Here is a 17,672-nt window from a genome sequence, read left to right as displayed (position 1 = left end):
CAATCGGAATCCGGGGTGCAAACAGCAGTAAAGCGTTTAATGCGAATGAATCACGCAGCCACCGAAGTATCTCGCGGGGCGATCAGGATGTGCAGATTCGCTTCGCTTTTCCGGCCGCGGCTCGCGGCATGGCTCGAAATTACGACCTGACGGGACCCATTATACGGGTTCATGAATACGGGGCCTGGGGTATTGATGAATCATTTGCCGTGGCATTCGCCGTGGCTCCTGGAATGAGGATTCAAGTGCACAGCCGTAACCGTAAACCGTTGTCCAGCTGTTCGCAGCTCGCAGTTGCGGGGCCCCATAAATTATGCTCCACGAACACGGACGCTGCACCCATTTCACCGGGTCCCAAAAGAAAAGACGCCAGGCGTTCGGGGGGCTACAGGCCCCCTTAGGCAGGCCGCTTTTCTAATATACTTGTTAACCATTCAGCCGCCGAGGGCGCTGAGAATCGATAAATCATGCGCCGGCGAACTATTTATCGGTAGTGGCACGGCGAGCCCCGAACCGGGCGCCCAGATTCCATTCCGCGCGCGCAACGAGGCAGCAAATATCGATCAGCTGCCGTTGATTAGCCCATACGTGGGGCTGCTGCGGGCCTGCGAGCCGGTCCGCGGGCTCATCTCCGGTACCCCGTTTATTTTATTACTTTCGCGACATAATTTATGAACCCGCCCGGTTGCCCGGGCGCATGATTTACGACCGTCAATCGCGCAAAGTGCGTTCATTTGCGTTGGCCCCGCGTGTGGCTTTGGCGTCGTTCGTGCGCGTGGCCCGCCGGTTGCCACTGCGTAGAGGGGTTCCTTCCCGCAGGCTCAACAGATCGGCTCGTCGACAGCATGCCTCGGATGCCTGTGCCCGTTGCGATAAAGATCGCAACGCAACACGGGACCGTCTTGCTGCTGCTGGCTGGCATTTCCCGGAAAACGGTGGCCCATCCCGGGCCCGGGTGGCAAACAAAATTCCGCTCCGCGGGACCACGGGAATGCTGCGTCCCAAAATGGGTTCGCTTGATTGACGCGATACGCGAGGATCGCCCGAGCGATCTCCGGGGATCGATGGCTGATCAAAGCCGGTAACCGGGGACTGGCGCGAGGCGACACTTATGCGTGTGCCCTTCGCACGTTACCGTCACGTACGATCGATCTCGGTGTCCTCACTTTTTGTTCGCTTGTTGCTAAGGGCGAATGTGGAGCACCGGCCCGCGAGTGGTGGACGGAATGTTGGCCCTCGACGACTCGGGACACGGTTTAATGTATGCAGCGTAATAACAACGGCCAGCCGCATTTGGACATCTAGGGCCCACCATTCTGGTTCGTCTATCTGGAGCAGGTTCGCGACGGGCACGGCACACGATGTCTTCTCGATCTTATCGTGCTCCCGATCGAACACGATCGGGCGCTTCCTGACGCCTGGCCGCCCCGAGACATGGGGACGACATTGACGAGGTCCAACACTTGCCCTTCTTGTGGACACCTGTGGCGGATGTTGGACAAAAAGCCTAATTCGGTAGCCCCCGGGCGGTGATGAACTTGCTTTCTCGCTGCCGAGGGAACCGAACCTGGACGGACCATGACGGCCGCTCCGGGGTTGTGTGCCGTTTTTTATCGCTCCACATCCCTGGGCTCTCTAATGATCACCGATGCCGACGTCACTTTCGTGCCAATCGAATCGCCCGGAAGGGCTTCGGTACTACGACCGGCTCCGGTTCGGATGGATAGAGTGGTCATGCGGCGGCCCGCAAGGCTCTTCGTTTTTTGCCTCCTCCCTGTTTACGTTAGCGAAATTTATCTGAAGAAAAAAAGCCCACGTCGTGGATGGGTTGATGTCCGCCGAAGGGCACCGTCAATTCGGTTGCTGACACAGGCACCGGCCGACCGCCGGTGTGGCGTCTGATTAAGATCTACCGCATCGCCCCACCGCGGAGCCGCTGCTCTATGGCTCGATGGCATTTCGGACCCTCCGGGCCGGCGTCAGGTGCGTGATCTTGGTCCGTCCGCAGCCCGTCGTGACATTTAATGAGACCATTTTCGCAATTCTGTGACCGGCGGCCGGAGCCAGGACCGCGCTGCCTGCGCGGTCCCCATTTGGGAAAAACTAATCATGCTGTCGCGGGCTGAAATTGATCAACTTTTCACTGTCGACGTCGGTGTCGGAAGTGTCGAATGGAATAGTGGATTTAATTATCGCGTAGCTCACCATCGCCACGGATTGAGGCCGAATGCCACGAACGCTTCGCTACTTACCGCGAGTTGGTGAGGTTCGAGATGAACTCCATTATTTGATTGGTCGATATCTGATTGGTGGAATCGACGTCGATTAATCGATAGAGTTTATCTAGAATCTGAAAGCAGAAATGGGCAGAAATGGAAAGTTGGTGTTGGTGGTGATGGCGGTGTAAGACGTCCGTTCTGAAGAAGTTGGATGGCTTGGTCGGCCGGTCGACCGGCATGCTTACCCCTTTGGCGTGCCATATTTGGCTGAACTTGTCGTAGGTCACCGTCCCATCGCCGCACAGTACGTACGCCACGGACTCCAGCTGCTCGGCGAAATCAATTTGCTTCTCGTCGCTGCGGGGAATGGAACGGCAAAAATGGCGAAAATGTTAATTAGCAGCTCGAGCTCGATTCGGAGCTTAATTGATCCATTTGAATAGTTGTTGGAGAACCGCAAGGTGAATCAACATGAGGCATAGTATTGTTATATGTTTGGCAAGGTTTTCATTCAATGTTTGATTCTTTCGCTCTGGAGTTGGATGCTTTTCTATTAAAACACTACGGAAAGTTGTCAAAAACTTTGCGAATATTGTCGAGAAGGATGGTTGTGATTTTTTAGCACTTTAAAAAGTTTATATTTTACGAAGGACCCCTTTGAACGGCCTACGGTACAACCGACCAATGTATCTCGGCGGCCTTTCTCACCATCGCCACGATGCCGGCAAAGGCTTCGGCTCCGTACGGAAGGATTTCGCTGGGCTCTATCTCGAACCACTCGTTGGTCAACTCCATGGCAAAGCAAAATGGGATGTTCATCGACTGACAGTAATCGATCGTCGATCCGGACACCGGATACAGCACCTCTGCCGGGGTGCCGATCGCGTAGCTTGCCCCCGACTGACGGCGGATAGCTTCAACCCCCGCTTGGGCTACGGCTTTCAAGTTGGCCACATTGCTGGGCGCATCGCTCGTGTAGGCCCACGGGTGCAGGATCAGCTGGCCGAAGGTGTGCAGATCAACGTAGAAGAACGCACTGGACGCGTACCGGTGGATGAGCTGAGCGATCGCCCTCGTCTCCGGTTCCGATTGCGCCCGGGAGCCACGGTACAACTCCCCCGAAGGATCATCGCCTTTCGGATCGTTCCCCAGGCTCCACATGTACGGAAAGTTGCGGTTAAGATCGACGCCGAACTCGTCGTTCCCGAGCGGTGTTCGGTTCTTGCGCCAGAAGCGATTTTTCCAGGTGTACCTTGTGTACGCATAACCGACCGGGTTGACCAGTGGCACAATCACCCATCGGACGCTGGCCAGATCCTGGAGCTGGTTTGCGGAATGGACCAGCTCACGGATGAGATAGATGGCTGCAGTCATCGATGCCCATTCGCGGGCGTGAATATTCGCCGTTACGATCGCGGTGTACGGTTGGTTGTAGTTGATGATGATCGCGTTTATTTCGTAGCCCTCCGCCGAGTGACCGACCGTTTCAACCTGCACCGTGTGCGGGTTCTGGGAGGCCAGCATTCGCAACCACGTGTTTAGCTCCTCGTAGCTCAAGAAGTCACTAAGCACGTACGCGTCATCCGGGTCGCTTCTCGTGGGAATCGAAGAATGCAGAAATTAAATTAGAATTTCCAGCTCGCCAAAAATGGCCGGGTACGGGACTTACAAAGGGTTAACTACGGCACCGGTGGACACGGATATCCCGAGAGCCAGGATCGAGAGCCAAACTAAAATCGTGTGCATTTTACACACTCCTGACCCCATTCTAAGTGCATGGCCCACATATTTGTATCGTTTAGCGTCTTTTATATTGTGCCAAACAAGGGAAGCTAATCGATTATCAGGTGATTAGCTTCAATTTGTGCGAAAATAGTAAGACCAAGCTGAATCGAATTTGTGTAATTTGTTTGTTTATTTTGCTCTCTTTCGCTATGCACAACTTTGAGTTAGATTGTTGATAAAGGTATGATCGCCAATCGAGAGTAATGGATTTTGGCTCCGTATTTTTCTTCACTAACGCATTTTCATGATAAACAAACTCACACATTTTTCATATTAAATTGTTTTGCGACCGATAAATAGTTATTCTAAACTCGGCGCAGTACATTTATTCAGTTTGTGCCCAAGGGAACGATATGTTCGTAGGTTTAGACGAAGGCTTCTACCCTGCAGCCGGCGATTTAATTCGGCGCCATCCGCTCACATATTTTGACCATTTTTGGAGCAATCTGGAGCGTAAATAGTTTCGCTGGTTGACTGTGGCGAACGTAACCGAGTGTGCCATCAAAACGTGTGTCAGCCCCGTTCAATACGGAGGCCAACGGCGTGTCCTGGGGCGCCAGGGAATAGGTCGGGATGCTGGCCCTATCTAATTATCTCACACTAATGGCGTCCAATTAAAGCCCGTTGTCACTGCAACCGATCTGCGAACCTGGTCACGCGATCACGCCAGAACGTGACGCCAGCAAAGCGTAAAATCGTGCCATCGGCTTGCGAATCTTGCGATGGGACGCACCACCTGAGACCCGAGATGTCTTATGTGATCTCCAAACAAACTTCTTCGCCGCGCCACATCCGAGCTAGTCCTCTAGAGGGTCGGCGTGTCAAGCTCGATAATTGATCCAGATTCCTCGGCGAGTGGCTGTTTGCCGCTCGCATCCTGAGCGGCCCTTCCTTTGGGGGGAATAAAAAACCGTATCCACCGTTATGTGGCGGATATGATAAAATGGGGTAAATTATGAAACCGAACAGGGACCACAATTAATTCGCATGCTAATGAAAGAAGGTATCTCTCGGTCGGTGGCTTCACATTCTCCTGGCGGCATGTTGGCCAACGGCGGCGGAACGCCTCCGCGATCTTTAATTCTGGTTCAGCGCTGTCCTTATCTGATCGGGCGAGGCACTGGCACCCAAACGAGCGATTCTCGATAGCTCCGTTTTGGTTAAATGGTTCATAATTTTAGGCGTTAAGTCGTAGCTTGTGACACCTCGGGCCGTGTCGTTGGCCCGCCCGCCTGCGTGGCCGGAATGTCTCAGGCACTGCAGATGGGAAAAGCAGACAATTTGTAAGACAACGTTTTTTTTTCTGTTCGACCTTAAATATTAACACATTACTGTGGCTCCGTGTGTTTGGTGTTGTTGCTCGTCGTGCGCGTCACGTTTAAGACTAAATTAAGAGGGGGGCCGCAGCGAGCCCGTTGCGATCGGTTATGACCACCGAGTGCACAAAGCGGACAGCCCGAAACGGGATTTTGGGTCATTTTTCAAACAAATCCCGCACCGGAAACGGGCACAGAAATCGAGGACTTGGGGTGCAATGTTGTCACCGAAGGCGACTCGAAATTGAGTCATTCCGGTTCCAGACCGAGCGCCGATATCGTTCGGTATGGAATCGGCACACTTTTGGCGCGTCAATCGGCGCGGAGATCAATCAGCAACCGTGTCCCAGCACCTTGACCCAGAAGCTTATCGCTGGTCCGACCGGCCCGAAGGCTCCCGGTAATCTGATTGAAAATTCGAAATGGATCGAATTCCTCCATTTCGAGCACGCCCTGATCCTGGTTCCCATCGCTTCGTGCAGCCAATTTTACGCCCCACCGAGAACCGAGAAGGCCACGATGCCAACATTGGGGCGGAGGTCCATTTTTCACCACCGTTCGCCTTAAACGAACGAGCCGAACCGCGCCAGATCGGGCGGACCACCCAAAACAACGGCGATAGCGATTAATGAGTCGCGTCGTGAGGCCCGTTCGCAATTTTCCACCTGACGCCTCGCTGCACTGGTGATGGTGCTGCACCATAAACCGAATGGGCTCTCCCAAATCTGAAACCAGCAGCACCCAGAGCACAGCAGCACCCGCTAAATAGGAGGGCAAGAAAAGATGATAAAGAAAAAAAAGGGTGGCGGTGCCATAACGCGTCAACCCCGTCGCGGCGCGCTACATTCCAACTGCAGCAGGCCGGAGCAGCGTGGCCAACATTATAGGCTCGTTACGGGGGGGGCCCCGGGAACGGTCCGGAACGCGTAAACTTATTAATTCAAATATAAAAGGTGTTAAATAGTAGTAATTGATTTAAAGAATCGAAAACAAGGAAAGAGACCCGTAGCAGCAGCAGCAGCAGCCGAGTGGAGCTCGTTAGTTTTCAACATATAAAGTAAGACCGAGTGTCCGCCGGTTTTTGCTGCGCCCGACCGTCGAATGGCCCCGGCCGCCGGATTGGCCGCCCTTTCGCGCCGGTCGCCGTGACGATTAGTTTTATTGCCGCGGCGCACGGGTTGACGATAATTAACGTCTCAGCGCCCAGCTCGCCCTTGGTCCGGTTCTGTCGCCGCGGTGACCATTATGGGCTGCGGTATTATCATAATCGCAGCACGCCGTGCCCTGCACTCGCCGCCGTCTGTCTCGGTCTGATCATCTGCATCATCTGGCCGCCGTAGGGAGCCATCGTCGTCGTCGTCGAGAAAGTGCGTGCCGTGAATGTGGCCATTGAGAAGCCCCGGAAGCTTCGCGGGCCCCATAATGAATGCGCCAACCCCAACATCACGACCTGCACCGGAGCAGCTAAAGTGGGCTACTTGGATGGTGCTCCGGTTGAAACGGGCTCAGCGACCGATTGTTTTACCGATTCATAAATTCGATTCCGCTGTTCGTGATCAGCATCGCATTTTGGGCGCTACCGCTGTTTTGCTGAATGAACACGCGGCTCGCCCGTCGGTCCCGTCTTTACGATACGGATCGGTGTTTTATGCCCGCACCCGATGCGACAGAAACGGAATGGAATTTTGAGTTTCGTTTCTTCGGCTCTTCTGGCTTCTGTGCGCTGGCTTGTGAATTAAATGGCCGGCAGACAGTGAACGGAGCGTGGGCAATTTATGAGACGTGATTATGAGTAATGGTTGAGCATTGGTGTGGACCAGGTCGCAGACATCCCATAAACATGACTCGATAACGGCCCGGGGGGGGCGGGCGTGACCGGAGTGAACGTTTCGTTCGAACATCGATTGAAATCGGAACCGCAATCGTGCATCGTGTTCGGTGCGGGAATAATGGGAACATATTTCTTCGGTCCGCCGCGGCCATCCCACGGGAGTGAGATGATGATTGGATAACTCCATAAAACATTGACACCAACTCGACACGGGAATCGCATTGTTGCTGGGGTCGAGTCCGGTATCGAGTTTCGGATAATTAACGCACTCCATTAAGCTCGAGGTTCAACACCGTGTGTGTGTTTGGATTGCGCGTTTGGTGCTCGCTTTTGTAAAACAATCTCCTGTCGTGTTGTTTGGCATGTTCAAAAATCCTGCTACAAGGGTCCGTTCAGTTCTGCCCGCTGCCCGCTTCATTGATCGCCCTCGTTTTAATCAACCCCGGACAACGATTCTGCATTCCAGCGGTCTCCAAGCGGGCCACCGCGGTGGACTCGGTGAACGAATTTTAATTGATGATCGAAAATGTTAATGATTTTATGTCGGACGCGGCCTCGGATGGCGTTGTGGCGTTCTGTGTTATGTTTCACGCACTTTGCGGTGGGCTGGAATCCCCTTGGGATAGCATAAAAATTAATAAAACTGTCCGCACCACCCGCCAACGAGCGGCGGAACTTGTTTTCTTTATAATTGAACGCTGGCTGGGCAGGAGTTACGACGTGGCGATCTTATCGCTCTCTCTCGGAAGCGACTACATATAAATCTTTCGCTCTGAAGTTAGGATCTAAAAGCGTTTCGATCCGATTCCCGGGGGGGATGATCATTTTGCAGTCAAATTTCACCGGCATTTGTCACCGAGCCAACAGATCGAATGGCAATGGTCCGGTCTCCCGATTGCAAATCTGCCTCGCGCGCGTGACACAGCATGAGCATTCGCTGTTGCGTGTGCCCCGGGAAACATCAAAACGATCAAAACCTACAGCTCAACATATGTGGACCATAAATTTGATAGCGGACCCACGGACGGACACGGACAAAGTCTGAATGATTGACCCAATGCTCGACAGCTGCCTGGCCGGCTGGCGTCTTCGTCATCGGGGCCGGGCAAGCTTTCGCAGATCGTTAGTGCCTGTTAGCGATCTGCGGCCAAGAAATGTATCAATTTTCCTACTCCAGCACGGGCAGCGACGACTTCCTCTTCTTCTTGCGGCATCGGTCAGGCACCGAGAGTGCAGCCCAAGAGTTTCCATTCGCCGCCGTCTTCCGAGACCGCGATGAAAGGCAACGCATCTGACGAGGGTCTTCGTCCTTGTGGTTGTCGTCGTCGGCGTCGTCGTGAGCGTGGTCGTGAGCTTCGTCCCCAGCGGCTCGACACATTCTGCGCCCACCGTGAGCCCTCGGAACCCGGGGCGCGGGGAGGCAGGGAAAAAAACCTCCTGTGCTCGGACCGATTGGACCAGTTCTGCCATATTTGGTCCGGAAACCGTGAAGCTGTAAATGGATTTTTATAATAATTTAATTCAATTTAGGGCCTCTTGCTTCTTCGCGGTCTCCCGAGAGCGAGAGCAGCGCAGCCACCACCGGGACCTTTCGCGGTGGCCTTTCGCGCCGGGTCCGAGATTGAAACTCGAGATTCACTCTCGAGAGTCCGGAGATTCAAATATTCGTTTCTAGAGCAGGTTTTATTTTTGCCCTCGAAGACCGGGCGGCGCACGTGCGGTGGTGGGAGGTGGGGCGGCAATGCTTTTACCGCCGATTTCGGGAATATGATAAACGGATCGTGATCGACTTTGATCGACGCCAGCCGACCGACGTTCGGATATTAACATCTCAATACCGGAGCTCACTGGACGGTTTCGGGGCAGATACATTAAGACAGGCACATTAAGCATTAACCCGCAACCCGCCGGACCCCTCCTGGGGATGCTGGTCCACTTCCCGTCCCGGCCCATGGTGCATTAATTAACGGCGATTTTCGGATTCATAAACTTCGACTCAGAAGCATGGCACGCCGGGTTGACGTGATGGCCGCAAAATATGAAACATATGTGACCATGTGCTGTCCGGTGGCGGATTCAAGTTGTTTTCTCGGTGAATTTATCTACAGCCCTTAAATGGACAAACATGAAACAGATTTGTGATGGACATTGAAACGCGGCAAAAACAGTCAACATCAACACCCGACGTCCTGAACCGTTTGAAAGTGAGGCCGACCGAGTCAGCCATTGTAGCACCGACCGGTGCGTAACGGACGGCGTACACAATGGATGAATTGTCGATTTGTGTACCCTTTGCTCACAATCGTCCCCATCAACACCCTCTGCGTGTGTGACGCACGCTTCAGGACACGCACCGCTTGAGACTTCGATTGGACAATCGATCAAACTCTACCATGCTCGCCATTTTGCTATTGATCGCGCGCCGCTCAATGGGAGCGCGTGTGTGGCCCACCGAGGGCGACCGTCGGTCCTGCTGGGTTGGACTATGCCTCTCTGGTCTCGGTGATTAATCTATCCGTGCGCCGGGATGCTAGGTCCTGGGGTCCGGGTCCAGCGAGCACCGGCAGGGTGTCTTTGTAAATTTATTATTACTTCATCAACACCCGAAAGGGCTGACCAGTCAAGGGCCCGGCGGGGGACTCTAAGACCCGACGGCGCGGGTGGTGACAGTGGGTCAGCCAAGCCATCGTTCGCCTAACGCGGTGGACGAACGAACGCTGATCTCGGAAGTCGTCCCCATCGACGTTTCGAGAAACGCGTTGTCAGCAACGACATGAGCCCGGGGCGGCGTTTCCCGGGAGGGAACCCGCTCCATCATCATGAAGGTGTCGTCTGGACGTCTTGTCCGGAGGCAGTTACAAGACAGCCGACTGCCACACGGCGGTCGGTGTTAACGGGTTCCCGTAGTTCCGCGCGACCGATCGATCGATCGATCGATCGGTGGATGGATTTATGGAGGGACGTACATTCCGTCCTCTGCGATCGCTTCTGCGTTACTCGGGGGCTGATTTTCATACAGATAGGCACACCCTGGTGGACCACCAAGGGAACGTCCGGACCTGCAGCCGGTCCGGAGACAAGTGCGCTTCTGTGCGCGCAGCCTTATCACGGCCCTGCGATCAGACACTGCGGAATGGTAATCGTGCGATCGTCCGGACCCTCGATGGGAGCAAGTCTTCCAGTAGCCGCTCGGTGTTGTTCGGTACATCCGTGGCCAATCTGATTTCGGACGTCTGGTGCCTGGAGCCGTTGCAGCAACCGTGACCTGGATGCTGGAGCTCGGACCGGTGGCCGTAAAAAAGTTTGATTTGTTCGGCTGATTAAGGTTTCCTTCGAACGGTCGATTTTCCGGCCGATGAGATGGATCGATGCGCATCATCCTACATCCTGTCTTACGCAAACCGGTGACCGTGGATTGATTCGGAACGAAAGCGCCGGAGAGCCGGAGCTGAGCGTCCGAAGGTCCCGTAACAAATGATTGAATTTATTGTTTATCGTGTTCCAAGATTCGTGTTCCGCACGGACCGAGTAAACGGTCCACATTTAGCGCGGCGCGCGCGTGGTAGTAAATTGACATTTCAATAGATTGTAATTGTGGCGTATTTATCATCCTGGAGCACGGTTCCGACCCGGGGGTTCCACACCCACGACGCTCGGTTTCGGTCGCGGAGGTCGGACCGTCTGTCAGCGTAAATTGTTTCAGCTTCTTGAATAACCATAGTGGCCTCTCTCTCGGGGTGCCCCGCTTGTAGTTGAAAGAGGCGAGAAGTTGGGCCGAGCACGGATTACGTTGCATACACGTTGCTTCTTGGGCTGTCCGGGCCGCCGGGTAGCTCCAAAAAATCACACTAATCGCCGGGCCGCAGGTGATAAATCTTCCCGGGCCCGGGCCGGGCAACGTCGCCGGCATTAATCTCGTTTAAAAAAGCGGGCTTTCGGGGGCGACCCCTTTTGCGGCCCCTGTCTCGAATGCACTCGAATCCGGCCCATCTAGGGCGGAGGCGTGCACCGCTTAAGGGTGGCTCCGGGGCACGGGGTACGGGTGGGGCGTATCGATCGAGCATACAACATCGAACGGAACGAATGGCCGACGGCGTTGTGGGAGAATATTAATCCTCGAGATCAAATTAAACGTGAAACTGAAAGCATCATCATAAATCATACGGCACACACCCAGAGAGACACGGCAGCAGTCGCCGTGGCCACCGCAACATGGGCGATGGAGTCACGTAGAAGGAGCGGAAAAAACAGAATGGCCAAGAAACGGTTAACCGTTTCTCGACGAACCTCGCCTGAACGGGGTCCGACTGCATTCGGTTCTAAAAAAACCGACCGACCGACCTCGAGCTGACCGCAAAGGCGGGCTACCGCAGCCATTCGCGCGGTGTGTCACACGGGGCCCTCCGGTGGCCGAGGGTTAAATGTCGTGTATTAATTTTAATATTACTTAACTGCGGCCCCCCCGTCTGATCGTGCAACGCCTCGAGTCCTGGCCGTCCCGAATGTCCTGTGCCGTCGGAAACGCTGACAAATTGGCTGACTCGCACCCGATTGTGTTCCTCATTTCTCCACTGGCCCCGCATGGCCGCCGTCGCCACTGCCACCGCCTCTTCCTGCTTGTACGAAAACATGCGTCTCACGACACTCTCCGGGCTCCGGGTGTCACGATCGGGGAGCCCGGGTCCGCGGATGGCCGGTAGATTTGGGATTCAATTGGGTGAAACTACTCGTGTTACCGGCGTTGTATACATATATTATCATAACATTTAATCTACACAATGGCCCCGGTGGTGTGGCGTGGCAGGAAACGATCCGTTTTCGTTTGTGGTCGGTCGGTCGGTCGGACGGGAAAAAAATTGGTCCAATCGATCGTACCGGTCCGGGAGCGGCACCGAACGAAAAGGAGGCTCAAGATTTTCGGTGGCAGATAATTCATAATCGTTTTGCTGCACCATTTATTCACTTGTAAGCCTTGAAGTGTAGTGGCAAACATGGGATTCGGATTTTTTGGAATTGATTATCGAATCTCGCGCGCAAAGGTTAACAGTTCGGGTGAGTCGGAGTGAGTAACGGTAGCGACTCGTGAAAGCCGGGAGCTGTCCGTTTACGTTAACTGGTGCGCGGTGGTCCAACAACTATTTCTGGAGGAAGAAAGTAGAGCCCCCTTGGATACTTACGTTAGGCGACCCTTGAGATGCTCGATCCATTTGTCCTGCACCAGGAAGTTATCGTTGTCCATGTCGAAGAGTCGGAACAGAGTTTGCAGAAAGGTCTGAAAAGAGGAACGGAAAAAAACGACTTGTCAAATAATGAAGATGTTGGACACGTTATGAGTGAATGTTCCAGCACCAAACACGGTGCCTCTCGGTCTCGTCAGAAGATATCGGTGGACGGTGGACGTTAGCCCAAGTATGGTCACTTGAAAAGGCAGTGTTTAGAACATTTACGGATGGCAATTCGCTTGGCCAACACCCTAGCGGACCGTGGGCCAAGCGTGCTGGACGTCATTCCTTGCAAGTGCAAGAGTAGTGGCTCAGTCACGCTTCTGTCGACGTCGCCGTCTCGAAACTGGTCACCGCCATAAAGAACCTGCCGGTTGCTTCGCGCGCAGGGCGCGGTGGATTACTGTAGTTAAGGGGCAGAAAGCAGCAGCAAACTTCAATTATCTTTGCAGATCACGGTATTGGCAGGGCCGCACCGGCCCATGGCTGACGATCGTCGTGCGAGACGTGCGGTTAATTAACGCATTTTTCTTCGCCAACCCCGTAAATCCCGTGGGGCACCTAAAGATGGAGCAGCAGGGCTGCACTTGGCGTTTCGTGGTCGGAGCGTGCACGCAAACTTTTCCACTTTCCCGGTAGCCACCCGGAGCACGGGTCTTAGGCCCCAGCGTGGAGTTACGGGCCAATTCGCACATCGCGAAGAGATTTGTTGGATCGGCGCGCGCGCGTTTGGCCGACGGAATCGCAGTAATTCAGCGACAACATTCGTCGGCCCATGTTAACAACATTATTTAATTGCCAACGTCGACCAGCGAAGCGCGGGTCTCGCAGATCTACCTCCCCCGGGTGTACACCCCGTTCGTGCGCGCGGCTCGGAATGTGACGATCCGTGGCCGTTAGGCGGTGCGTTAATTATTCTTCGGCTTAATTGCCCTTATTTATCCCTCTATCGACGTGTTGTTGTGATGGTTTGCCCGTGAACCTGATAAAGCCTCCGGAAGGGACGGAAAGGGACAAATCCCTTCCTAGGCGTGAAACCTTGGACGTGTGCCATCCCCGTGGGGAACTGGATTATAAAGCGGAGCCTGAAATGAGTTAATCAACTGTGAGCTGGCGATGATTGCTCTAAAATGTGCCGCAAACGAGTTTGTGACAAGCGAACCCCAAAGGCTTTGGGACGTTTATTCGAGTTCACTTCCTTCCACGAGTGACACGCACGGGGCGTGATGTGATGCGGGATGTGACAACAGCGGCTTTAGGCGGCTTTTGATTGGCATTAAGTTTTTCCTACGCAGTCGGACCGGACAGGTTCTCATCCGCATTAATACAGTTTTGCTGTCCAGCGCGAGAATTAATAATGACGCAATGCAGGCGCAGCACGAAGACTAATCGATACGTGGTTAGAACCACCCATTGTTGCGACCCACGTAAGCCGACTAACACGCCACCACTATAAGATGACATTTGAAACACACGAAAGGTCGTAAAGATTATGAAAGATTTCGACGACGGTTCGTGTCGGAAGGACCGAACACGATCAACCATAGCATGTGGCGTGTGGGCAAACGATGTTTGAACAGCTCTCGGAACTCGCATCAATGGGCGCCTTTGTTAATGTTCCATCTGAAGGTCACACAGCCTATCGCTGCAGTGGTGATAAGGCCATGGATTTGGCCCCTTAGCTCCCAACGGAATGATAGCGGAAACGGACGTCGGAGAAAGCAAGTGGCCTCTTTAGCTCAGTGGTAGAGCGCTGGTCTCGTAAACCAGCGGTCGTGAGTTCAAACCTCACAGGAGGCAAAACAGTCCTTAGGAAGCGCGCGTGGTTCCTATTTTAGCTTTTTTTCGATTCTTTAAGATCGTGCTTTGTTGTGATTGTGGCAAACAAAACGATGGATAATTATGTGAATGTGTAAAAACTATTCAGTTTGTGCCATGTTCTCGTAACACAAAGGATACTTGACAACTTGTGGCTGCGAACTGCTGTACGTGGGCAAAAATATGGTCGCTCTGCTTCCTTGACCTTAATTAAGATTTTTGCATACAGTTTAGTGAACAAAACTCGGAAAACAAAAAAAAATGGAGCAAAACACGGACTGAACGAGGAACTTACACGCGATGAATAATGACTGGGGCAAAAAAGGACACACGGGTTGTCTGGCCGAGCCGAGCCAAGCAGGGCCAAGCCAGGCCAAGCCGGGGCCGAAGGTTTCGAAAACTCATTAAACTTACTCTACCCGGCCCGGCCGCGGCCACACACTGTCCTGGCTGGCTGTGCGAATGACTACACACACCATTAAATGATACGAATTCCGTGCTAATTAATTAACGACCAATCACTTTTCCCTGCCGACGACAACGACGACGCTGCACGGACCTTTTGGGGCTCCGGAGCTTTCGGAGCGCATTTAGGCGCCGCATTATCGGCCACGAGAGCGCGCGGTGGCGGTTCTTTATATGGCGAGCATCGGGGCCCAACATTAATCGAATCCGATCGCGCCATGTTTTATTGCCTGGAAACCACCGAGGGAGACCGAGTGAGCTTCCAGATTCGACCGACTTCGGTTTTTGGGCCACATTTATTCATCGCATTGCACTGAACAAATTACCCTCGCCGGGAACCCTTTGACCCCGGGCTCGGGAGCGCAGATAGCCGGGATACGTTGTGCGTGAATTTGTCACACCGACCGGAGCGGGTGTCCACTCAGACCGGCCTGGACTTTATCGGTTGGAACCGGGTCTCGTAAATAACCGTTTTTGTAAGTGTCGAGCGCTGAGGCAGCGAACACTTTTCAACACGCGAGAGACCCGCAGTCCCGCAGTGTCGCAGCCCGGCCAACGCAGTCCCCGGTTGATTCCCGCGACCTACCGGTGGGCCCGATGCGATTACGATAAAAACTAAAGTAATGGCCAAACGGAAGCCTTCCAGTGCAAAGGCGTGGAAGAAAGAAATGAAACCGAGACCGAAGGGAAGAAGCAAAATGCGTCATCTATTAACTGAAGTGATGGCAACGATTTTCAATTAACTTTACATTAGCGTGCGAGTGGTCCACCGCAGCACGGGACCCGTCGCCCGAGGCGTCCGTCCATCCGGGATCCGGTTGATGGGAAGGAATTTTTGCTAGAGCCCGGGAGCTGGCAAGTCCCGGTACTCAGAAGGGTTTACTGATTGAATTTAATTTCCGTTTAGTTGTAAAAATATGGCATCCAGATTGTTTCAACGGGCGGACAAACCACTGATCGATCGAGGCTTAGAGTGTCCATCGGCTAAGACGTGCTCTTTTCTGGGGACCAATTTGTAGAAAACCTGGACGCTTTCTCCAGCAGCCACTTTAATGGGATTTTGTTCGTTGTCAATTTATATCAATTATGGAGCTCTTATTCAAATAAGCCTCTGTCTCGCTCGCTGGAAGTACCCCCATGTAGGCACTGGCAGCCCAACCACCGAAGGGTCTTAAGTAGTGAAACTGGTTCGTGAAGTTGCTTAGTGGACGGCGATGAGCTCGCGTCCGGTCGCGGCCCCAAAGGGTGGCTTCCAACCGCCTCCAGCAAGAGCCGCGAAGTTGCGAACCCCGTTGACATGCAAACAGATAAACACATAATGACGAACGATTAGGGCGGTGGTCCGTGGCCTCTCCGCGAGGATGCACTCCGCCGCCGGTCCGCTCCGCATTGTCCGGCTCCGGGAGTTCGTCCGTCCGTGCGGGGGTCATACATATTCCCGCTGTCTAATCAATTTAATTGAGGGCTCGTTTGATAAATCGACCACCTCGGGTGCAACAAAATGGCATAATTGATCGCACCAACGCGCCTAGACGCATTACGCCTCGTCTCCAGCTGGGACCGGGTCTTCGGGTACCGGGTACGGGTACGATGCGAAGCACCCCATTTAATGCTCCGCCGGGGCTGTAATTTGATCTATCGAGGGCAGAGTTGGCTAAAAAGTTGCTGCCATTTGTTGCAAAAAAAGATAGCCACCATGATTGATGACCAGTAATGATAACCGTGGCGGCTAGGGAAGTTTTCGCCTTCACCTAGGGTCTCAAGAATTAAAACTGAGTTTCTAACCATTGGCCGAAGCCTTCCCGCGGAACCCGTTCTCTCTGGGGCATCAAAATTCGACTTCCCGCCGGCCACCTTCCTTTTGAAATCATTCCGAAATAGAAGTAAGCGGCGGACCTAAAGTCCGGCCCTACGTCTTATCAGCTCCCAAACTCGCCGTACTCCCGACCCGACCGATCGCACCGTATCGCGTCCTGCTAATAAAGCGAGATTGAAATCGGAGTGTTGTTAATTGCACAAACTCGTTGCACCAGTTCTGCGACCGGTGTCCCCGGAGTTGCCCGCGTCGAGTGAAGGGTACCGCCACGGCTACGCTAAAGGCACCCAAAACCTGTGGCACCTGTTCGGCACGGACCCCGGGCCCTCCCTAAAACCCAACGTAGAACACCCTGCGAACGTTAGCCGTTCTCTTTCTCCGGGCATGGTGAGTTTCGGTTCATAGACTGCGGGCATCAGATCGCATGAGCAAGAACGCCTTCACCGTCGCCAATCACCAGACGAACGGACGATCACCGATCGAGTGATATCGACGGAGGATATAATTCAAATTTACTCCTCAATCCAGCCAAGGTCCCAATCACCGTTCCGTATCTCCGATGACCGATCGGTGATTCGTTAGCGGCGCTTAATTTGCGGCAGTCGCGCATATACAAATCGAAGCACTTTGCGATGCCCGTTCGCCCGATAAACTGAGCCCCGTTATCTGCATCTTTTGCACGGTTTTTCCTTGACAGCCGGTCCAGTGGCCACGAAGGTAGCAAAAACTGACAGCCTTATCCGAGTTGGGGCTCCGAGTTGGAAAAGATAAAAGGGCGATGGAAATCGGTTTACGGTGATCACCGTTCGGCAGGGCTTTGATTTGGGCACCACTGAGCTTATAGCTTCACCAGATAAACATTTATCAGCCGGCTTTCACTGGCCGTTGATATGCTACGAGGTAGACTCCGTTTCGTAACCTTAATTGGTGCCTCCCTTGAAAACAGGAATTCACATTCCCTTCGAACTTTTGAACTTGTTTAATATTTAAAATAAAAGTTCTTCAAATTCGTCTACAGCGTTCAGTCCTCGAGCGCAGGTTTTTTACAATTACAATGCAACGCTCGCTAGAAGCTTCTAGGTGAGAGCATCAGGTGGCCCGCTGTCCGCGGCAAGGCAGCAAGGATATCGCCCATAAGAACCACCTCCGAAAGGGGTGGCCAACAATCACCACCCAATGCGTGCGTGCGAAAGTGAGGGT

At 53.6% G+C, this 17,672-nt stretch overlaps 1 non-coding gene across 1 annotated transcript; it reads left to right on the top strand.

Moving 5' to 3' along the window:
- Nucleotides 1–14,101: 14,101 nt before the first annotated feature.
- Trnat-cgu (transfer RNA threonine (anticodon CGU)) lies at nt 14,102–14,173 on the top strand. The gene has a single exon. It is a non-coding gene; the product is annotated as a tRNA-Thr (tRNA).
- The last annotated feature ends 3,499 nt before the right edge of the window (nt 14,174–17,672 follow it).

This window comes from Anopheles cruzii, chromosome 3, assembly GCF_943734635.1.
Source record: "Anopheles cruzii chromosome 3, idAnoCruzAS_RS32_06, whole genome shotgun sequence".
NCBI classification, from domain to species: Eukaryota; Metazoa; Arthropoda; class Insecta; order Diptera; family Culicidae; genus Anopheles; species Anopheles cruzii.
This window is presented reverse-complemented; position numbering and strand designations above follow the sequence as displayed.